A 25,237-nucleotide genomic window follows, 5' to 3' on the forward strand; every position below is an offset into this window, starting at 1 on the left:
GTCATACTCTGTGTCCAATGTGGCCATCACCACCACCCGGACAGTGCCCTTTGGCCTTCCTCTAGCTGACTAGCTGTTCCTCCCACCCTCCCATGGAAGGTGTCTTCCCTCTGACCTCTTGACATTGCAGGGTCCACCGTCAATCTTGGCTTCTCGTGTCTCTCTGCTCTCCCACTTAGTAATCCCACCCAACCCTCGCAACGCACACCACACCCAGACCTCATCTCCACGTCCCAGCAGTCTTCTCTCCCAAACTCAGCTCACACATAGTACCCTGCTATTTCCAACGGGAAGTGTCCAAACTACAACCTCACAGGCTTTCAGGTATGACAACAGAAAAGCTGGCTTTCCAAACCTTCAAGCTGAGTCACTCTTGACTCTTCTTTCCATGCCACATATCCACATATGTGAGCAAGCCCTGGGAGCTCTGTCACCAAATCCTACCCAGAACCCAACCATCACAACCTCCACAGCTGGTGAAAACCACCATCACCCTCTCTGGGTTGAGAAAGTGATCTCTTCATGGGAAATAGCACGTAGAGTCACCCCTTCAGAGCCTGGATGTGTTCAGGTCACTACTCTGCTCAAAACCCTGCAATGGTTCCCTATTTTCTACAGAGTAAAAGCCAAATCTGTCATCAGCCCATGAGGCCCTAATGACCTGCTCACACTCCTCCAGCTCCAGTTAGCTCCCAGGTGCCCTCTACCTCCCTGCCCTCTGCTCTGCCAACACCAACCTATCGTCACTGTCCTGGCACTTGCTCCCAGCATTCCCTCCCCTGAAATGCTGGTGTCTAAGACCCTCACCTGCTCCAGGTCTCTCCTCATATGTCCCCTTCGCCCTGAGGGCAGCTCTGTTCCCCTTTTGAGAAGGTACACTGCCTTTGCCTTCCCTCATCCTGTACTGCTTCTGTTACCATGTGCAAGTGATGTCTCCAACACATCTCCTGGTCACTGCATCTGTCCCTCAATAACATATAAGGCTCCTCAGTGGCAGGAGTTTCTGATCTGCTCACTGGCATTGCCCAAGCACCCACAATGGGGACTGGCACTTGGTAGGCACTCAATAAATTCAAATTAAAGAACTGTTGGTTTCCAAACCTGATGTTTTTGAAACCAAAATAAAAGAAATACAATGAGGTAGAGGGGGACTGTTGTTGGTGTCTGAGGGACAGCAAGGCTGCCGATATGGTTAAATAAACCACTCAGGGCCGATGGCAGGAAGGTAGGCTGGGAGGACCCAGGTCAGGGAAGCTCAGAAGCCTTTGCCTTACACCATGAGGGACACAGGGAGACTCCAGAGAGTTCTGGAAAGAGGGTCAGCATGATGACACCCCTATTTTTAAATCAAACTTTTGATTTTGAGATAACTATAGATTCACATGCAGTTGTAGAAATAACAGATACTCCATGGTCCCTTAACCAGTTTCCCCAGATGGTGATGTCATGCAAAATTGTAGTACGGTACCACAACCAAAATAGCAACATCAACACAGCCAAGATAAAGAACACTTCTTCGATGACCAGGATCGCTGTCCTTTTCAGCCACAGCCACAGCCCTCCAAACCCCACCGCCTCCTTAACCATAGCGACCACTGGTCCGTTCCCCACTTCTGCCACCGTTTCATGTCTACAGTGCCATACATGTGCACTCACAGCATGTAACCTCTTGGGGTAGCTTTTTCCACTCGGTACAATCCTCTGGAGATTCACCCAGGTTGTTGTATGCATAGGTAGTTCAGTCCTTTTTATTGCTGGGTAGTATTCCACGCCACGATGTGCCATGGTTTGTTTAACTAGTCATCCATCAAGAACATACGGGTTATTTCCAGGATTTCAAATAACCTACAAATAAACCTACTGTGGTTTCTTGAGACGGAATCTACTCCTGGTGAAGATGCTGTGAATACTGTTGAAATGACAATACAGGATTTAGAATATCACATAAACAACTTAGTTTGATAAAGCAGCAGCAGGGTTTGAGAGGATTGACTCCAATTTTGAAAGAAGTGCTAGTGTGGATAAAATGCTATCAAATAGCAGCACATGCCACAGAGACATCTTTGAGAAAGGAAGAGTCAATAGATGTGGCAGACTTCATCATCGTCTTATTTTCACAAATTGCCACAGCCACCCCAGTCTTCAGCAACTGCTACCCTGGTCAGTCAGCCATCATCAACATCGAGGCAAGACCCTCCACTGGTCAAAAGATTACGACTCCCTGAAAGCTCAGATGGTCATTAGCATCATTAGCAATAAAGTATTTTTAGTTAAGGAATGTGTATATTTTTTTTAGACATAATGCTATTGCACATTTAATGGACTGCAAAATTGTGTAAACGTAAATTTTATACACCCCGGGAAACCAAAAAGTTCATGTGACTCACTTTACTGAGAGATTTGCTTTATTGCAGTGGCCTGGAACAAACCCACAGTATCTCTCAGGTACGCCTGTACTTAACGATGTTTCTGATGAACTCGGTGGTGATATTAACAAATGTAATTTTTTTTTGACATTGCATATGGAAATGTGTTAATACTTTGAAGGTCTGCATAACTCAGTGAACTCATATTTTCCAAATCACTAATGTATGATGTTACAAAAATCAAGCGTATATAAAATATTTGTTCAAAGGGCAAGACTGATAGATAATGGATTTTAATAGAGTCCTAAAAGTTTATTGATAGTGTTTCAGATTCCATCTGGCAACTAACCTTTAAGAAATTACCACTTGTTAAGTTATGATATCTTATCAAAAAAGAATATCTGCAATGATAAGTTTGGGCTATTGAAATACTCCTCCCATCTGGCCACATGTTTGTGTGATGCTGGGTTTTCTTCACATAATTCAGCCAAAACCACACATCACAACAGATGATGAAGCAGATATGAGAATCAAGCTGTCTTGTATTAATTCTGACATTAAAGAGTTCTAGAAATTCTTCTAGTTTATTTTTGTCATGTAAGGGATTTATTATTCATTGTAAATGAACTACTGAATAAATAATTTGAAAACCTGGGTTAATTTTAAGTACTATAGGTAGAACCCACTTTTAAAGGTTGAGAGGGAAGAGGTTCTGAGTCCAAAAGTTTGAGAGCCCACTGGCCCAAAGTGATAGGATACTGCAGTGCTTGGGAGGAAATACTGATGGTTTTGGTGAAGGGCCACAGAGACCCACTGAGATGATGAGCTATCACCAAATGCTGCCTGTCTCCTTCCTCACACTGAGTCAGAGAGAGTACTGAGCTGTTTGTTTCTGTTTGCAGGTGAGTTCTAATAGGAAAGTAGGCTCAACTGAAAGACTGATATTAGAAGGAAATTGTCTGAGGGATTCATTTCAACTTTAATATTGTAAATAATTTTAGAAATTGATGTCAGCAATTGATTTTCAAGACAAAAGCCCTCCAGGTGATTCTGCTGTGATGGGAAATCCAACCCAAATCATTGTTATTCAACAACATTTATTACTACTTGTGGCGTACAGGTGTCTGTGCTAAGTGCTGAGAAGGGGATCAGGATATTTTTATAAATGGTTTTGCTGATCTTACAGGTTTTTTGTTTTTTTTTTTTTAGGAGGGAGAGATGGTTGGTAGGACAAGCTCTCAAATCAAAAACTGCCTAAGACGACGTAAGACAGAGGAGACAGGGAAGCTGGTGTGGACTCCAGCAGCTGTTCTGCAGAAAGGCTCTGCTCTAGGGAGGAGTGGCTGAGGAGTAGGGAGTGCCCAGCCTTTATCTAAGCCTGGGATGCCTGGCAGGTTGGAGCCCTGGACAGAAATTCACTTTCACTGCCTGGTATTGAAGGGGAGAGCTCACTGGCTGTCTCCCTTGCGTACATTGGGTGCCTGTCGTGCGCTGTGCAGTGGAGAAACAAAGGTAAAGAAGCCCCTCTCTCGGCACCAGGGAGGGTACTGTCACTGGTCAAGCTGGTTGCAAAAGCAGCTGTCCCTGTGGAGAGTGCCAGGACATGGCCCCAGTCCAGGGTGTAAAGGTGCTGGGTGCTCATCCTTGCTCAGGCTCAGCCCTCTCCCGCTGTGGCTGCCTCCATTGTTTCTTGTAGAAATACAGGAAAGCCTCTTCTCACTAGAATCCAGAGTAGGGAATTCTGGTTAATTGCATTTCCCTTTCAGTTTCCAAACTATAAAATTAGGTTTCTGACTTATTCCCTAGAATATGTTAAACATGATTGACTCTGTCTAAAAACAGAGGATTTTGCAGAGTCTTAGGGCATCAATGACCATATAATACTAATGCAAGGGCCCTGAGAAACCATCCAGTTTAGACCTCCCACCTCAGAGCAGAAGCGCCTGGGAGGCCTCTCCTGCTGTGGTTGTGCCTTGGGGCACTGCAGCAGCGCTGTCACTGGCTGGACAAGTCCTGCCCCTCAGCTTCTTGACAGCAGAAACGAAGGCAGACAACCTGGGCAAGGACAGGAGTCCCAGATATGGCTATGTGCGACTCTGGACTCTCTCACTGCCTGAGTCTCTTCCTCTCAACTGGATGGCAGTGAGGTTAGTGTTAGAGACCAACAGGAAGTGAGGTGTTGGCTGAAATCTCTGCCAGGGTGCAGTGGAGGGAGGGGAGATTGAGCTTCGGTTTATCTTCTAACCTCTGTCACCTCTTGCTGAAGAGTCATCGCAGAAGCCTGTGCCCTCTACAAAGGATCTCCAAAATGGAAGAAAAATGAAAATGCAGAAAGTAATGTGGAATTCCCTATCTTTTGATCAGCTGGGAGAGCCATGGGTCACTCGTAGCTGGGGTGTGGATTAGGTTATCTGTGTTGTTTTATTCCTTTTATTTCCCTCTAACATCTTTCATTTCCTTGGGGTATGAAGACTTTCCTCTCTTTGTGAGCCATTTTGAGTTGCTACATAAACCTCCAGGTGGTGGCAGGTGACATTAATGAGCTAGCTGGTCTTTAAATAGCACAGCTCCTATAAACAGAATCACCCGTTTTATAGCCTAACATTGGAAAACAGTGTTCATAGAGGATTCCAAATAGTGGGTGGAACATGAGAAAGGCAGTAAAATGCCCCTGACCCCGCCACTGCCGTGAGACAAGCCTGGCTGAGAACACACACCCCACGGCAGAGACCTCCTTTGGGGTGGGCCAGAGTCATCTGTCAGGATGCGTTAAACTCAGGTTGCATTGAAATGGAGAATGGCCAAGCCAAAATCTCCTTGATTATGGGAAACTTAGTCATTTGTTCTCTGAGTCAGCTTAATGGTGTGTAATGTTCACATCACACTCTTTGGGGCCGGGCCAAGGAGCCGGTGTGCTTGCCAGCACTGCAGCAATGAGCTAATCAGCTTTTTGGTGCCACATTCCTGGCCAGGAGCTCTGCTGGCATCAGTGCTGTCACTGCATCAGATCAGAGGCCTCACAAAGGTGGCGCTTCCTTTTCCTCCATGTCACGTGCTGGTCCTTGCTTTCATCAGATGCTCCCAGACCCCTTCTCCCCAGAAAGGCTTCCCAGGCTGAGGCTGAGATGTGATGCCAAGAGTCCAGTCCAACAAACTGCTTATCGAAAAGCTCTGTCCTGGTGGCTGCTTAGGTGGGCAATAGCCCCCACCCACCAGGAACACGTAATCAGTGGGGGGATAATGCACAAACACACGTGTCTGCAATGCCGTGTGCTGTCACGTACGTCTAGTCACAGGAGGGCAAGAGAGTGACGTGGAGCTTGGGAGAGGCAGGCACTTTGGAGGCTGGAAGAAGGCCTGAGAGGACAGGCATTTCACCTTGACCTTGCAGGGTCTGCAAATAGCAAGGTGCAATAAAGGAGAGCTAATGTTATTTTATTGCCTAAACTTCTTTTTTCTAACACCTAAAATAGAAAAAAGTTGTCTTTCACATCTCCCAGGTACTAAATGGCAAGGCCCAGGTGAGACAACAGGATAAGATGCTTGGGGAAGAGGGTATGGGGAAGGCAGCCAGGCCAGGTGGGCGCACGGCATCTGATGCATCATGGCTCATGTGCTTGAGCCTGCATGATGTCATTTCTGGGACTCACAGAACAGAGGAGAAGCCTTCTAGACTTTGTGAAAATTAGTACGACATGTTTGAATCAAAAATGAGCTGTAGCCACATGATCTGTGTCTCACTAATAAGATACTGTAAGTGGGGAAATAATCCCTTTGTGGTTTTTTTTAAGTGGTTATTGTGATAACAGGAAAAAGTAAAAAAAATAAATTAAATCATTAGAAAGCATATTCACAAGTTCGTGCCACAGCATAAGTTTAGAAAGATGTTGAGAGGAATTTTTTATGGTGCTTGAGTAATCCAGTGTACATATGTTCCACAATTTGTCTGTTGGTTCACCTGTTCTACTACTCTCATGGGCATTTAGGATGTTTCCACTGTTTGGCTATGAAGAATAAAGCTTCTGGCCTGGCATGGTAGCTCATGCCTGTAATTCTAGCACTCTGGGAGGCCAAGGCAGAAGGATCACTTGAAGTCAGTTCAAGAATAAAGCTTCTGTGAGCATTCTTGTAGATTTCTTTTGGCCAACATACATTTATCTTGCATATATATCCAGAAGTAGAACTGGTGTGTCATAGTGTTGGTGTATGTTTATATTTTAGTACATAACTGCCAGTTTTTCAAAGAGGTTAAACCAGTTTGCAATCAACCAGCGATGTATAAAGATACATCCTCACTAGCATTTGTTTTCCATATTTTCCATGCTTGCCTTTCTGAAAGTTGTGTGGTGTTATTTCATTCTGGTCTTAATCTGTACTTTTCTGATCACTTACAGTATTGAGCTCTTCTTTATAAGTTACTTTATCTTATCCACTTGGATGTCCTCTCTTTTTAAGTGCCTGCTCAAGTCTCTTGCTCATTTTCTGTTGGGTCACTTTTTAAATTGACTTGCTATGGTTTTTATATACTCTGGAGGCAAATATTTTGTCTGATATGTGTATTGCAAATATCTTTTCCCAGTGTGTGCCCCGTCTTTTCACTTTTTACTCTCTAATGGTCTTTTGATAAACAGAAATTCTTATTTTTAATAAAGTCCAGTTTCTCGATCTTTTCTTTCATAGGCAGTGCTTATTTTGTCTGGTTTAAGAAAAAATTTAAAAAGCCCTGGAACCAGGAAAAGAAAACCCTTCCTCTTGCAGGGTCTCTCCAGTGCCCTCTTCTGACAAGCCCATCACAGTGCCAGCTGGTCAAGAAGTGTCCTCAGGGCCCAGCACCAGCAGCAACAAAAAGGGCTAAGAAGGGTGGGTTTGGGGGTTTGGCATATTATAATCTTTAACTATGATTGTGGACTTAGCTACTGACCTCTTTTCAGTTCTGTTTTTGCTTTTAATATTTTAAGGAGATATTAGATGAATATCAATTCAGGGTTTTATGTCTTCCCATTGAACTGACTCTTTTATAATTATAAAATGTCCTTCTTTTTCTCTGGTAATACATTTTGCCTTACAGCCAGTTTTATTTGAAGTAATGAAGCTACTCCAGTTTGTTTTGGTTAGTGTTTTGGTGGTACAGCTTCTTCTATTCTACTTTCCACCTAACTGTATCTTTTCTTTTAAAATATGCTTCTTTTAAACAGAATATAGTAATTTTTATTCAGACAACCTTTACATTTTAATTCGAGTATTTAATCTATTTACACTTAATCTGATTTCTAAAATGTTGGGTTTTATTCTACCATCATGCTATTTGTTACTCTATTCCCTCTTTCCTGCCTTCATGTGGATTATTTTGTATTTCATTGGTTTAATCTCTCAGCTTATTCTTGTAGTATCTTTTTAATAGTTACCTAAGAAATTTCAATTACATTGTAACTTATAACTGACTGTTTTAAGATTATCAGAATATTTTAACTCCATTTATCTCCTGCACTCTGATACAGTCAGACATTTTTACTTCTGTGTATGTTACAGATTCAATATGACATTATTTGTGTATTACGAAGTCAATAATTTAAAATACTTGTTAATATATATTTACTCTTAATGTTCTTCATTCCTCCTATAGTTCTGTGCCTCATTTGAGAATATTTCCTTTCAGCCTAAAGAACTTCCTAAAAGTATTATGATGCAGGTCTCTTGATGACAGATTCTCTCCATCTTTGTCTGCGAACACATTTATGTTGGAAAATATTTTGACTGAGTATAGAATTCTAGGTTGACAGTGGTTTTCTTGGAGCATTTTAAATGTTTCAATATGGTCTCCATCTACTGGCTTTTTTAGTGCCTGCTGAAGAGTCAGCCTTTGTTTTAGTGCTGTTCCTATAAAAGTAACATGCTTTTTTTTTCCCCCAATTCTAAGATTTTCTGTCTTTGTGCCTGTGCATGTGTGTTGTAGTTATCCTACCTGGGGTGCACTTAGCCTTTAATCAGGTTTAAGGAATTCTCAGCCATTATCCATTCAAATGTTGCTCTTACTCGGTTCTTCTCCTCCTTTTTCTGATTACACATTAAACTTTCTGACTGTGTCTTACATATCTCTATGCTCTGTACCACTGTTTTCATTGCTTTTCACATTTTTTCTCTCTAAACTTAAGTTTGGATATTTTCACTTGGACTTGTTTGAGTTTCTCTAATTACATAGTCATTTCTGGCTACTTTACTGTTTGAGACATCCAGTAAGTTCTTAATTAAAGATATTATATTTTTACAGTTATAGAATGCCCACACTTGATTACTTTTCTATAGATTCCAAGACTACTGAAATTCATCTTTTTACCCATTTGTTCCTCTTTTCTAGTTTTTAAACATATAAATAATATTTTTCTTATCCAATTTATTGAGAAATGAGTTACATTAAAAAACTACTTCCCTTTAAGGTGTACAACTTGTTGAGTTTTTATGGTTATGTACAGCCATAAGACACAGCATTTCCATCACCCCCAAAAGATTCCTCGTGTTCCTTTATAGACCATTCCTTCCTCTGCTTTGGGGTCTAAGGAAAACACAGGCACACTTTTTGTCATTTTAGATTAGTTTGCAATTTCATATTAATGGAATCATACACTATGTACCCTTTTTCTGTCTGGCTTCTTTCACTTAACATAATAATTTTGAGATTCATCATGTTATTAGTACAATGTTAAATGAAAGTGGAGAGAGCAGACATCTTTGCCTTGTTGCTGGCCTTACAAGGTAAGCATCTGATATTTCACTTTTGAGTATCAAGTTAGCTGTACATTTTCTGTAGATGCTCTTTATCAGGCTGAGAAAATTCCTGTATGTACCTAATTTACTGAGAATTTTTATCATCAGGTGTTTTCAATTTTGTAAAATGTTCTTCTGCAACTATTCAGATAATTCTCTGGTTTTTCTCCTTAGTCTATTAATATGGTAAATGACACTGAATGATTATGACTATAAAACCAACCTTGGTTGTGATCTTTTATCCTTTTAAAATATTCTTGGAATTGATTTGATAATGTTTTAAGGACTTTAGTGTCTATTTACATGAAGAATACTGGTCTGTAGGTTTGTTTTCTTGTAATATCTTCTTCTGGTTTTGGTATCGGTATAATAATATTGGCCTTATAAACTTGAGTTCAGAGGTGTTTCCTCTTCTGTTTTCTGGAACAGTTTGAGTAGAATCAATATTAATTATTTTTAAAATTTCTGATAGAATTTACCAGGGTAGCCTTCTAAACCTAGAGTTTTTAAGTAGGAATTTAGTTTATATAATAGATATGAGCCTATTCAGGTTATCTATTTCTTCTTGAATAAGCTTTATTAGTAGTTGTCTTTCAAGGAATTTGACCAATTCTTCTGAGTTGCCAAATTTGCTGGCTGAAGTTGTTTAAGCTATTCTCTTACCCTTTCACTGTAGAATCTGTAAAGATAATTCCTCGTTCATGCTTGATGTTTCTGTTTTGTGCCTTCTTTTTAAAAATCTTGATCATTTTAGCTATCAGTTCACAAATTTTGTTGGTATTTTCAACAAACTGGCTTTTGGCTTAATTTTTTCTGTCTGTTTTAAATTTTGCTGATTTTTATTCTTTATTATTTTTTCCTTTAACTTACTTTGGATTTATTTTGCTGTTCTTTTTCTCACTTTCTAAGACCAATGTTTAGAAACCTCTAGTTTGTCCCTGATCCTGAGACTGGCCTTCCTGGGGCCCTGACTGAGAACTCTGCAGGTCCTTATCTCCTAAGTCTTGAAAGTTAAGTGATTTTTGATAAGCTAGTTTCTCAAATGATTTTGAGAATTGCAAAGGCAATTCAAGGTAGGCGGATAGCCTTTCCAACAAATGGTGCTAGAGCAATCAAATATCCATAGACGAAAAATATGAAACTCAACCTAAATATCGTACCTTATGCAAAAATTAACTCAAAATGAATTTCGAACTCAAATCTAAAATGGAAAACCATAAAATGTAGAAAAAATAGGAAAAAATTTTGTGCTCTTAGGGTTATACTGACACCAAACCTTGTGTAAGTGAAACACTGATAAACTGGATTTCATCAAAATTAAAAACTTTTTATCTGCAAAAGACTCTTACAAATATGAAAAGAGCAGCTACAAACTGGGAACATATTTGCAAGTCACATACTGAGAAGAAGCTGGTATTGGAATATAAGCATACCTAGGAGATACTGTGGGTTTGTTCCAGGCCACTGCAATAAAGCAAATCTCTCAGTAAAGTGAGTCACATGAACTTTTTGGTTTCCCAAGGCATATAAAAGTTACGTTTACACAATTTCACAGTCTATTAAGTGTGTAATAGCATTATGTCTAAAAAAACAATATACATACATACCTTAACTAAAAATACTTTATTGCTAATGATGCTAATGACCATCTGAGCTTTCAGGGAGTCGTAATCTTTTCACCAGTGGAAGGTCTTGCCTCAATGTTGATGATGGCTGACTGACCAGGGTAGCAGTTGCTGAAGACTGGGGTGGCTGTGGCAATTTGTGAATATAAGACGATGATGAAGTCTGCCACATCTATTGACTCTTCCTTTCACAAAGACATCTCTGTGGCATGTGCTGCTGTTTGATAGCATTTTATCCACACTAGCACTTCTTTTAAAATTGGAGTCAATCCTCTCAAACCCTGCTGCTGCTTTATCAAACTAAGTTGTTTATGTGATATTCTAAATCCTGTATTGTCATTTCAACAGTATTCACAGCATCTTCACCAGGAGTAGATTCCGTCTCAAGAAACCACTTCCTTTGCTCACTGATAAGCAGCAACTCCTCATCCACTCAAGTTGCATCATGACATTGCAGCAATTCAGTCACATCTCCAGCTCCACTTCTAGGCTAGTGTCTTGCTACTTCCACCACATGTGCAGTTACTTTCTCCACTGAAGTCTTGAACTTCTCAAACTCATCCGTGAGGGCTGGAATCAAATTCTCCCAAGCTCCTGGTAATGTTCATATAATGACCTCTGCCCATGAATCACAAATGATCTGAATGGCATCTAGGATAGTGAATTCCTTTCAGAATGTTTTCAGTTTACTTTGCTCAGGCTGACCAAAGGAATCACTCTCTATGGCAGCTATAGCCTCGTGCAAAGTATTTCTTAGATAATTAGAATTGAAAGCTGAAATTACTCTGTGACCTGCCGACTATGGGATGGATGCTGTGTTAACAGGCATGAAAATAACATTGATCTCCTCATACGTCTCCATCAGAGCTCTTGGGTGACTGGGTGCATTGTCAGTGAGCAGTAATATTTTGAAAGGAATCTTTTTTCCTGAGCAGTGAGTCTCAACGGTGAGCTGCAAACATTCAGTACACCATCCTGTGAACACATGGGCTGTCAGCCAGGCTTTGTTCTCCCAGTTACAGAGCACAGGCTGAGTAGATTTCCTATGCTTCTCTTATAGGCGCCCTAGGATTTTCAGAATGGTAAATGAGTACTGGCTTCAGTCTCAGGTCACCAGCTGCATTAGGCCCTAACAAGAGAGTCAGCCTGTCCTTTAAAGCTTTGAAGCCAGGCACCAACATCTCCCCTCTAGCTATGAAAGTCCTAGACAGCATCTTCTTCCAATGGAAGACTGTTTCATCTACATTGAAAATCTGTTGTTCAGTGTAGCCACCTTTATCAATTTTCTTAGCTAGATCTTCTGGATAACTTGCTGCAGCTTCTCGATCAGCACTTGCTGCTTCATCTTGTACTTTTATGTTATGGAGATGACTTTTTTTCTTAAACCTCATGAAGCAACATCTGCTGGCTTCAAACTTTTCTTCTGCAGCTTCCTACCTCTCGTAGCCTTCACAGAATCGCAGAGAAATCCAGGGCCTTGCTCTGGATTGGGCTTTGGCTTAAGGGAATATTGTGGCTGGTTTGATCTCCTGTCCAGACCACTGAAACTTTCTCCGTATCGGCAATAAGGCTGTTTGCTTTCTTATCATTCATGTGTTCACTGGAGTAGCACTTTCAATTTCCTTCAGGAACCTTTCCTTTGCATTCACAACTTAGCTGACTGGCACAAGAGGCCTAGCTTTTGAGAGCTTGTTTGGAGGTTCTAGCAGGGGAGCACAGCTACTCGTATACCCTTGACCGAAGACCGGTCCTCCTCTAGCGGGGAAGGTCATCCTCTTCAACCAAGCGCGCAGCTTCGGGAGGGACGCACATGGAACGGTGAGGGAGGAAGGGGACACCAGCCTAGCCAGCCAGATCAGCCGAATCAACCCTGGCAATCAATGGGGTGACAGATGTCGCAGCCAGATCGTCCTCACATCCTAGAGGCCTAGCTTTTGGCCTGTCTCAGCTTTTGACATGCCTTCCTCACTAAGCTTAATAGTTTCAAGCTTTTGATTTAAAGTGAGAGACATGTAAGTGTTTCTTTCACTTGAACACTTTCAGGCCACTTAAGGTTATTAATTGGCCTAATTTCAATATTGTTGTGTCTCAGGGAATAGGGAGGTGCAGGAGGAGAAGAGAGATGGGGGAGAATCCAGTCAGTGCACAGTCAGAACACACAATGTTTATCAGTTAACTTCACCATCTTCTATACGCACCCAAAATAATGGCAGCAGTAACATCCAAGATCACTGATCACAGATCACCATAAAAAATATCGTAACAATGAAAAAGTTTGAAATATTATGAGAATTACCAAAATGTGACACATGCTGTTAGAGAAATTGACGCTGATAGACTTACTCACTGCAGGGTTGCCACAAACCTTCTATTTGTAAAAAACATAATATCTGCCAAGTGTGATAAAACAAGGCATGCCTGCATTGGGAAGCTATCGAACTCACCATAGCGGATACAGTTTTCCAAAATTCTAATTTTTGCCTTAAAACTCAATTTTGTCACTTGCAACAAATACATGCAGTTACTTCCTTTGAAGTAACAGACTTATGTCTGCCAAAACACAAGTCTGAATAATCATGGTTTTTCTGTCAGTTGTTATTTAGGGTAAAAGCAGTGTTTCATGAAAAGAGGAGCTAGTTTAGATCCCAATCCAAAAACAGCACAAGTGTTTTTCCTCGAAATAATCATTGTAATTCCACCTGCAGAAGTACATCATGCAAACTTTCAATTCCATCTCACAGAATATAAAAAAGATAAGCATTCATGGGTCAAAATTTGATAAACTTAATAATTCTTACTGCTTCATCAAGGATACTGTTAAACAGTGATGGCTTTTTGTATGCAAGTGAGTGGCAATGAAGGACAGCATGACTGTCAGTAGAGTCTGGTGCCACAGTCGTGATTTCTGCCCAAGCACTTGCCATCACTTTGGCACTATCGGTGCAAATGTCCACACCATGAAAAAGGAAAGAGTGACTTGGCACCATCATAAAAACAGTTTTTACCTTACGAGCCCCCTGAAAGATTTCGAGGGAGCCCTAAAGCTCCACAGATCACAAGAGATCTTACAGATGTGGGTGGGTGTTATTACTGTCATTACTATCATTACATATTACTATCTGTCATTACATATTACTATCATTACTGTGGGTGTTACAGGCTAAGGAGAGGGCTTGAGTCCCGGCTCTGCCTTCACTGGCACTGCAACATGACTCACGCACCCAGGCAAGAGCCACCTGACCACTCATAGATATTACTGCCCTCACTGGGTCACATTTTAACCCTCTGTTCAGCAGGAACTCATAAGCTCCCTTCCAGCTCAATATTCCAACCTGGTTCTTTGCCTAATGAACACCACAAGTAACAGCGTTGGGGCTTCACCTGTGGGTTCCCTTGGTGGTGCCCACATGTCTGTAGGGACATCCTCACCTAAACAAGATCTGTCCCTGCAATAAGGACATGGGCAGACAGGCCCAGCCCAGGACGTCAGCTCCACTGCCCCAGAGGGGCAGCATGTGCTCACTGAACTAGCCCCCCACTGCCCCTGCACTTCCTTCTGGACCTAAAGGAAGGCAGGCCAGAGAGTCAGACACTCTTGAGCAAGTCGTAAAGCACAAGGCCTCACTTCAACCATGCCCTGTTCTCCAGATGGGAGAGTTTCTTGGAAACTTACGACCACGCCTCAGACAACAGAGACATCCACAGACTCAGGGCATCCCTATCTGCCCAGGAGATACTGTGTCCAGAGACACAAAGAAGAAGTAGTGCCCAGAGCAAAAGGCCCCAGTGGACATACAAATGAGCCAGCGGAAGGCTAACAGCATGTCGCGCTGGAGCCCAGCTCAGGAGGTGAGAACGAGAGCCAGCCAAGCCTAGTCACAGACCACTATGGAAATCAACAGTCCACATTTCATTCCAGTGCCCTCATATAAAAGCAAGCTATTACACCCCCTCTCAATATCAGCCTCTACACTAATCACATGGATAACCCATGGGTTATCTTTAAAAAGACCATTAAACCAAAACTTTCAGCTCCCTAAGTGGACCTAGAGAAGTATGGCTACCTCAAGATTAACAATTTATCATTAAGAAGAATAATCTACTTCATTATTGTCTGTTTAATTAATAATTAATCAAGTCAAGATAATCCTGTGACACTTTAATCAAAAGAGGTTACAGAAGACATCACTAAAAAACACTGTTCTTTTACAAAATCTTGCATGTTCAAGATTCCATGAAACTCAAACCACCACTCTAGGACCCTAAGTATAATCGATGATTATTAACTGTGTCATACCACAAGTAACTATAAGCTGCATGGCTAGGAAGTGTCACCACTTTGAACTGTGTCTTATTTGCTTAAGGAAAATCAGGAATAGACTCAGGACTCTATGGAAAAGCACTCATTAAGCTCACAGAGGGATGTGCTCACTGGACCTCTTCTCTCTGCAATGCTGTAAATTTCCAGAGTTGGTTTGGGTTCCTTATGGTAGAAACATTTGGCCTTAGAGGTGAACTTAGTGTACTAAATAAATTATTTAGTCCCCTCAAAAATACTTCAGGATGAAATAATAATGCCTTCTCCCCCCAGAGAGATTCACTATTGAATGAGTTTGCATGTCAGTCATCTCGCTTTGCTTCCACAATGGCCCCAGGAGAAGCTCAGGCCAGGTACTCGCGTCTGCCTTTCCTCAAAGCAGAAACAGACTCAAGGCAGAGGGCCCAGGCACCAGGCTCTTTCAAGCAGAGAGAGTCCCTCTGGGAGTCATCCACAGCACCTCAACTTCAATGCAAAAAACTCTTTTCTTCGTCAAATTTGTTTATCTTATTCACATAGCACCTTATTAAAAACAACTGAATTGTCATTTTTTCTTTTTGTAAGAAATCAGAAAAGGCTTGATTTTCTGATGTGAATAAAGTTAAAAACAAAAAGACAGACTGCCCTGCCACATCTCTGTAATGTCTACTTAGAAAACTGCCACAAATGTACAGCTTCATTTCCAAGCAGTGGAGAGGCAGAAATAGGAAATGGGTCAAAAAATTCCAAAAGAAAGAGTCTAATCAGAAACTTTCCTCTTTTAAATTCTCTATCATTAAATACATATTTCAACAGAGATGAATTAATACAGAACTGGATTCTTTGAGGAGGGTGATGCCATGATAAAAACCACTGTCAGGCAGCTGGCAATGCAAAAAATCTACTTTATGCACTGTGTGGTATTTGGTGAAATCTTCCCCCATCACCTGAAGACAGGCCATACGTACAATCAGTCTCTAGATTAGAGGGAGGAGAAAAGGGAATGCCAGTCATCTAGGTGACTGTTACCCATTTTGCTTAGTTGAGCATCACGGAAAGAAACAAGCTTAGGCACAAACTGGCTGACTTGAGAAAGATAGGAAAGCATCTATAGAGGGTCCACAAGCACAGGCCTCCCCCCAGGAGTAAGATGTGGGGCTAAATGTGTTCTGAGCAGCAAAGGCCCAAGAAGACTCCTCAAGAGCAAGCTGTGCACATGGATGAGATCACAGTTCTCCCACCCACACCATGCCTACTGCATTACATTATGCATCAAGATACCCTGAGCATGGAGAGACACGGCATGAGAAAGCAAAGGTGTGAAGCAAGCTGGAGGGTCATGGCTAGGAAAGAACTTTGGGTATAGTTACTGGCACATGGACCTGCCAGAGGCAAATAGTTCAGAAGCTACAAGAATTGGGGAGAAATTGCATTCCCCAAATAACAAGAGTCTAACATAGAGTCAGTAACTGTCAAAACGACCTCAGGCCTCCAAATTTCCATAAGCAAGCTGTGGGATCTTACAGCCCTGGTGCCCCAAATCTCCCTATCTAGTCTATTTTCTGTTGCATATAATAGAACACCTAAAACTGGATAATTTATTATGTTAATAACAGAATTTATTTCTAGTTATGAAAGCTGTGAAGTCCAAGGTCAAGGGTCCGTGTCTGGTGAGGACCTTCTTGCTGGCAGGACTCTCTGAAGAGTCCTTGGTGGCACAGGCAGCACAAGACATCCATGGTGAGGGCTGAGCATGGTAACATGCCAGCTCAGGTCTCTCTCCCTCCTGTTAGAAAGCCACCAGTCCCACTCCCATGATAACCCACTAATCCATTCACCCATTAATTCAACAGTGGATTAATCCATTCATGAGGGCAGAGTTCTCATGGTCCAAGCACCTCTTAAAGGCCCCATCTCTCAAAACTGCCACATTGGGGATTAAGTTTCAATGTGAGTTTTGGAGGGAACAAATACTCAAACCATAGCACTCCCCAAGGCCCCAGCCAGATGTGTCCATGGAGAACAAAGGACAAGGATGAGCCTCCCAGGAGCGGAACAAAGAGGCCCAAAGGACAACTGACCAGTTCTTCCTGCCCCCACTCCTAGGGTAGGGGATCACAATGGATCAGGACAAAAACAAAGCTGTGCCACAATCTCTCTCCCCACCAATGTGAAAGACAACTGCTTCTTTACCAATCACAGATTTAGTCTCACTCTAGTCCATCTTCCCTACAAATAAGATCTAATGAAATACCTGATCATAAAATTGTCCCAACTTACTTATAGCACCCCACTTTCCTGGACCCTCCCCCCAATTACCTGACCAAAGCCCAAATCCTGTTAACAAGATCTTTCAAACACCCTCTTACCACAACACCCCTGTTACCTATGGTGTATGGTACCAACTGTTCCATCACAGGTGCTAGGTGAGTTCCTAGTGGCCTTTCTTAGAAGATACTGATAGATGCCTTCATAGTACCTGCCCATGGGATGTCACTCTTGCTTTGGACCAAGGACCGATGTTTATCTTCCTTTCTTCCTCTTCCAAAATGGACATTTTTAAAATTACGATTGTCCTAGCTCAGCCCCACTGTTGTGTAGTGTGAGCAGGAGATGACCTGTGTGTCAGTTCAGTCAGCAAACCACAAGAGGCACAACTGGATTTGATTAAGACTGTACAACACTGGAAATCCTTCCTTTGTGCAAGATGCAGAACTAGAAGCAACCCCAGATTATGTCCCTGAGAGATGAGTGCATGATGGCTGTGGAAGACAGGTATGCCAAGGGAACAGACTGAAGCAGAGACAACAGTCCACAAAGAGCCACACTCCCCTTTCCTAGGACGGTCTCACAGCTGGGGAGCAACTGCCAGCCAGGAGCAACACCTTACAGATTTCACACTTGCATCTAGGCAGGGCGCTGTGACTAGATCTCACCAGTGGAATGTATGTGGTCCTGGTCCATGCCACTTCCAAACCAACCTAACTGAGAAGTATGTGTGCCTCCGCCGTGGACATGCCCCCATCTCCCAGTGGCACAGAAAGGAAGCTGGACCTAGAGGACACCACTCACCCAGCAGACGGCAGGACCACACTGCAAGGAGCTGGGCCAGCTCACCACACAGAGGAAAGCTGATTATTGACCAGGAACATCCACGGCACATTGTGACATGAATAATAAGTAAATTTTACTATATAAGGCCCTGAAATTTGGGGTTTTTGGATTATTACCCTAAATAATCCAAAAACTGGCATCAAGAAATACAGAGTGAAAGTACGAATCAGATGCTGAAACCAGCCCTCAATTGGCACCAGGAACACAAAGAGTCAAACCCTACAGTCAGAGAAGTCCTGAGAAGCTAGCCCCTGCGGTGTGGCTTCATTCTGTTCCTCTGGCTGGCCTCAGGTCTACACTGGGATTAAGGTGGCTCCTTTAAGAATAAAAAGCCTTAGAAGTACCTGATGAAAACCTCTCCAAAAATAATCATCATCCCAGGTCTCAAATTATTCCTCAAAATAATTCTGCAAATACAAATGTCTAGCATACACAAAGAAGTTAGTGACACACTGAGGAAGAAACAGCAGAAATCACAGAACAGAAAACATCCACAAAGACACAAGAAGTTAGAATTACCCAATATAGACTATCAAAAATCCTGCAATTATAACAAAAATATGAACAACCCAATTAAAAATTACGCAAAAGACTTCAATAGACATTTCTCTTGACAAGATATATACTTAACATTACTAATCATCAGAGAAATACAAATCAAAACCTCAGTGAGATACTTCCTCACACCCATTAGGATAGCTATTATCAAAAAAAAAGAAAGAAAGAAAATAACAAGTGTTGACAAGGATGTAGAAAAATTGGAACCCTTATGCACTGCTGGTGGGAAGGTAAAATGGTGGAGCTACTGTGGAAACGCCATGGTAGTTTCTCAAAAAGTTAAAGAATTAGCATATAATCTAGCAATTCCACTTCTGGGTATATGCACAAATGAAGTGAAAGCAAAGACTTAGATTTTGTACACTCATGTTCCTAATAGAATTATACACTACAGCCAAAAGTAAGAAGCAATCCAGTGTCCCACCAAAGAAGGAATGGATAAACATAACCCTTTACACACATACAATGGAATATCATTCAGCCTTAAATATCAGCCTTAAAAAGGAAAGAAATTCTGACACATGCTACAACGTGGATAAATCTTGAAGACATTATAGTAAGTGAGATAACCAGTCAAAAAAGGAAAAATATTGTATGATTCCACTGATATGAGGTACCTATAGTAGTCAAATTCATAGAGACAGAAAATAGAATGGTAGTTGCCAGGAATTTGGGAAAAGAAGTTATTGTTCAATGGATACAGAGTTTCAGTTTTACAAGACAAAGTCCTGAAGATGGATGGTTGCAGGACAACATGAATGTACCTAATGTCACAGAACATCCTTTAAAAATGTACATTTAAAATAGTAAATTTCATGTTATATATGTTGGTCTATAATTTAAAAAAAAACTATACTTGCTATGGTTAAAAACATAAACAAGAAATTAGAAGTTATAAAAAGTAACATAGTTTAATTTCCTTAAATCCAAAACCAAAAAGCAAAATAGTCAAGCAAAATAGTCATGGATTTTAAAACAAATTGAGAGTTGCTGAAGAAAGAATTGGTAAACTGGAAACGAGGTCAAAAATAAATATTCAAATTAAAGATAGGAGGCCAAAATCTTATGAGAATTTGCAGTGAGAAATCTAATACACATTTAACTCAAGTCCCAAAAGGAAAGAAGAGAGAAGACAATACAGAAGCAATGACTGAGAATAATGGCAGTGAACTTTCCAGATCTGAGAAAGACATTATGCCATAGACACAAGAAGCGAACATACCTCAAGCAGGGATGTGTAGAACTTAGTGAAACTAAAGAAACCTAAGGGTAATAAGAAAATCCTTTAAAAACAATAGTAGACACACAGATTACCTCCAGAGGTAGCAGTTACACTGACTACTGACTTCTGAACAGGAACAAGAAAAGCCAGATGCTGTGGAAATATATCTCCAATGTGCTGCAAAAAAATAATACCAGTATTAAATTCAATATACAGGAAAAAAACTTTTAAGAATAAATGTGAGGGCATGATGTCAGTGAAAACAGCAAAGTAAGAGCCTCTAAAAATCCCCTCATAAAAGCAATTAAAATGGCAGAATTATCAAAATCAACTTTTTTGGAAATTTAAAAATTTAACCAAAGGCTTGTCACAATCTAGGGAGCATTTGTAAAGATAATGCTTGAAGAGTCTAAGAATTAAAAATTTGTGGTGTTTTAACTTGCCCTGTTTCCAATTATCCCCACCCCTCTCCTAACTCTACAGTAATCTTGAAAACCAACAGACTGAAATTACAGTGTAAAAAAGCCACCCAGAAGCCACAAAAGGGCCTCCACAGAACAGGGCTGGAATTCCTTCAAAGCCTTATTAGTTGACACGGCTAATGGGTTCCACTGGCCAAAGTTTTCTTTATTTGATCTGACTCATAGCTCACTGAAAAGTATTTTCCTCAAATGTGTCTATCAAAATAGTTAGAGGAAACTATTTAATTTTGTGACTATTTGAGACCATGAACAACAGCTGGAGCAAATAATATATTAACCCAAAAGCTTAAAAGGAAAAGCTAGAGAATGAGATGCCCATAGAGTATTTGAAAACTCTGATATATTCCTGGAAATCTAGAAGGCCACATACACAGATAGAGCTGTGTACCTACTCAAGGCTGTATGAATGCCCAGGTAAGAAGTCAGAATGCCCTGAGACAGTCCTCAGCCCTCACATTGGGCTGACTTTGAGACTTTGTGCAATCAGGAAGTGAAGACTAAGGCAGAGCTGTAAACTGCCAAGTTAATGGTTGACGCATGTTCCAACACATACACAGAGCCCTGTGGGAAAGACTTACTCATTCCAGGCATTTAAAGAAATCTCTGGGCCGGGCGCTGTGGCTCACGCCTGTAATCCTAGCTCTTGGGAGGCCGAGGCGGGCGGATTGCTCAAGGTCAGGAGTTCAAAACCAGCCTGAGCGAGACCCCGTCTCTACTATAAATAGAAAGAAATTAATTGGCCAACTGATATATATATTAAAAAAAAAATTAGCCGGGCATGGTGGCGCATGCCTGTAGTCCCAGCTACCCGGGAGGCTGAGGCAGAAGGATCACTGGAGCCCAGGAGTTTGAGGTTGCTGTGAGCTAGGCTGACGCCACGGCACTCACTCTAGCCCGGGCAACAAAGTGAGACTCTGTCTCAAAAAAAAAAAAAAAAAAAAAAAAAAAAAAAAAAAACAAAGAAATCTCTGCCCGATTATTAGCTGAGTACTAAACTAGCCAAGCAGAAACTTCAGTGGAGAAACATGACAAAGAATAGACCTTACAGAGTTATTTCAGAAAAGTCACTAAGTAAACAGAAATCACTACAACAAGTACCACCACCAACAACAACAACAAATCCAGGGAAGAGAGGAAAATCAGATTCCTAGAATTCTCACATTACATTATTTAAAATGTATGGTTTTCAAAGAAATCATTATGACACACACAAAGAAACAGGAGAGTATGGCCTATACATAGGGGACAAAAGGCAACCAATAGAAATCGTCCCTGAGGGAAGCCCCAATGTTGGACTTACTCGATGAAGACTTTAAGTGGCCTATTTTAAATATGTTTGAAAAATTAAAGGAAACCATGTCTAATGGATTAGAGAAAAGAATGACAATGGTGTCTCACCAAACAGACATCAATAAAGAAACAGAAATTATAAAAAAGGAACCAAATAAAAAGTTGGGAGTTAAAAAGCACAATAATTGAAATAGCAGATTCATGAGAGGGGCTCACTAGTGTATTTGAGCAGGCAGAAGAATCAGTGAGCTTGAAGATAGATCAACTGAGATTATCTGGCCTAAGGAACAGAAAGTAAAAAGAAGAAAGAAAACTGAACAGAGCCTCAGAGACTTGTGGGAAACCATCAAGAATACCAACATATGCATAATGAAATTCTCAAAAGGAAAGAAAAGAGAGAAAGAGGTACAAAGAATATTTGAAGACATAATGCATAACAGTCAATACCTCACAGATTTAATGAAAAACACTACGTATCCAAGAACCTCAAAACTCCAAGATTAATCTCAAAGATATCCACACCTAAACATATAATCAAACTATTCAAAGACAAAGAGAATGTTGAAAGCGGCAAGAAAGCAAATCATAATGTAAAAGGGATTCTCAATAAATAAGGGTAATAGCTAATTTCTCATCAGAAACCATGGAGACTATTAATAGAAGGCTATAAGATGACATACTGAAAATCACAAAAGCTGTCAAACAAGAGTTCTATATCCAGCAAAATTATCCTTCAAAAACAAAGGAGAAATTAATAAGACATTCTCGGATAACAAAAACCGAGAGAATATGTGACTGGAAAACCTGCCCTACAAGAAATACTAAAAGGAATCCTTCAGGCTAAAATAAAAGGATACTGCACAGTACCTCAAATCCAGGTGAAGAAATAAAGAGCAACAGCAAAATTTATTTAATCATAAATGCAAATTATAAAAGATAATATAAATGCAATTTTTCTTTGCAACCTTTTTCTCTTATCTGACTTAAAAGATAATTGCAAAATTCAGTAAAATTATAAATCTGTGTTGAAGCACACAGAATGTATAAGGAGGTACAGTAACAGCACAAAGGAAAAGGGAGGAAATGAAGATATACGGAAGCAAAGTGTTTGCATAGTACTGAAATTAACTGGTACTAATCCAAACTAACTGACAACTGTTTTAAGTTGTCAACAGTAAGGCCCAGACAGTCCCTAAGAAAATAATCAACAAAAAATAATAAAAGAAATTATAAGGGAATTGAAACAGCACATTAAAAAATATATATTTAACACAAAATCAGTAATAGATAGAAAACAAAAAAGACACTGAATGGAGAAAACAAGTAGCAAAATAGCTGGCATAAATCCCACCTTATGAGAACTGTATACATATAAATGGATTAAACATTCCAATTTAAAGGCAGAAATTATCTAAATGGCCTTTTTATAAAGTATCCAATTATATGCAGTATATAAGAGACACACTTAATACATATTTTGGGGGGAGTGAAGGATGAGACACACCCAAATTCAAAGACATATATAGTTGAAAGCAGGGAAAATATACATAATATGAACAATAACCAAAGGAGATCTTGAGTGGCTATGCTAACATCAGACAAAATGGTCTTTAAGTCAAAAATTGTTATTAGAGACAAAGAATATTTCATAATGATAAAAAGGCCAATTCGTCAAGAAGATATAACAATTATATACATATGTGTCATACATACATACATACATACATATATATATATGTCTAAAAATACCCACAGAATACAAAAGAAACAAAAAGTTAACAGACATGAAGGGAGAATTACACATTTCAACAGTAATAGTTGGAGATTTCAATACTCCATTTTCAATTCTGGATGCAACACAAGAAAGAAGACCAACAAGGATTAACCAGTTAGACCTTATAGACATTTACAGAATGATTCATGCAAAAAACAGAAACTATATTATTCTCAAGTACACATGAAACATTCACCAGGATAGACCAGATGTTAGGCCAGAAAACAAGCTTCAAAATTTAAAAGATTGAAATCATACAAAATATGTTCTCCAACCACAAAGGAAAGACATTATAAATCAGTAACAGATAGAAATTTAAGAACTTCACAAGTTTGTGGACATTAAACAACACACTTATAAATAACCAAAGAGTCAAAGAAGAAATCATAACAGAAATTATAAAATACTTTCAGATAATTGATAATGAAAACACAACATACCAAAACTTAGGAAAGGTAGTAAAGGCAGTTTTTAGAAAGTTATAGCTATAAATACCTATGTTAGAAAAAAAAATCTCAAATTAATAACATAACCTTCCACTCAAGAAATTGGAAAAGAACCAACTAAACCCAAAGCAAGCAGAAGAAGAAGAGAACAAAGATCGGAGCAAAAATAAATGAAATATAAAACAGAAAAAAAAAAATGAAACAAAAACTGGTTTTTTGAAAAGACCAACAAAATTGACAAACCTGTATCTAGGTTGAAAAAAAAAGAAAACACTCAATTCACTAAATTCAGAAATGAAACTACTGACCTTACAGAAATAAAATAATTATTAAAAAAAAATACTATGAACAATTATTTGCCAACAAATTCAATAGCCTAGGTGAAATAGACAAATTCCTAGAAAGACACAAAGTATTGAAACTAATTCAAGAAAAAATAGTAAATCTGAATAAACCTAAAACAAAAGTTAAAAAAATTGAGTCAGTATTCGACAATCTTCCCACAAGGAAAAGTCTAGGAGATGGCTTCGGTATTGAATTCTACCAAATGTTTAAAGAAGAATTAACGCCTACCCTTCACAAAGAGAAAAGGACACTTCCCAACTCATTCTGTAAGGCCAGTATTATTACCCTAATACCAAAAGCAGACAAAGATATCACAAGAAAAGAAAACTACAGATTAACGTGCTTTAAGAATGCAGACATAAAAATCCTCAACATCCCCCTTTTAAAAGCACTCAGGAGTCCTTTTGCCAATGGCCCATTGAGCCATCAAGAAAGTCACTTTTGGGTGAAGTGGCAGTATGTTGTTTTGCTTCAATAGGTGATATGGCAAGGTGAAGAAGGAAAAAAGATCCTCAACAAAATACTAACAAACTAAACCCATTCATATATAAAGAGGATTATATGCCATGACCAAGTGAGATTTATCCAAGGAATACAAGGTCAGTTCAACATACAAAAATCAATCAATGTGCTATGTGACATTAATAGAATAAAACACAACAACCATATAATATGGCAACCGATGCAGAAAAAGCTTCTGACAACATCCAACACTCTTTCCTGATAAAAATACACAACAAAATAGGAACAGAAGGGAATTTCCTCAATCTAACCAAGGGCCGAAAACCCACAGCTAACTACATTCTGAATGGTGCAAGGCTGAAGACGTCCCCCTAGGATCAGGCACGATTCGACATTGTGCTGAAGGTTATAACCAGAGCAAGTACACAAGAAAAAGGAAGAAAAAGGCATTCTCATGAGAAAGGAAGAATTAAAAGTATCCATATCTGTAGATG

The 25,237-nt window shown here is 40.0% G+C and overlaps 1 protein-coding gene across 11 annotated transcripts in view; it reads right to left on the reverse strand.

Annotated features, from left to right (window-relative positions):
• PCBP3 (poly(rC) binding protein 3) overlaps positions 1 to 25,237 on the reverse strand; it is a 254,498-nt gene that overhangs the window by 214,934 nt on the left and 14,327 nt on the right. For 9 of the 11 annotated variants that reach the window (XM_012780059.2, XM_012780057.2, XM_012780053.2 and 6 more), the window contains exon 2: positions 20,037 to 20,121. The exons of the other annotated variants lie outside the window; for them this stretch is intronic. The gene's annotated coding sequence lies outside the window, so the exon portion shown is untranslated. The remainder of the gene's footprint in view (positions 1 to 20,036; positions 20,122 to 25,237) is intronic. 11 annotated transcript variants of the gene reach the window in all.

This window comes from Microcebus murinus, chromosome 1 (genome assembly GCF_040939455.1).
Source record: "Microcebus murinus isolate Inina chromosome 1, M.murinus_Inina_mat1.0, whole genome shotgun sequence".
In the NCBI taxonomy this organism is placed as follows: domain Eukaryota; kingdom Metazoa; phylum Chordata; class Mammalia; order Primates; family Cheirogaleidae; genus Microcebus; species Microcebus murinus.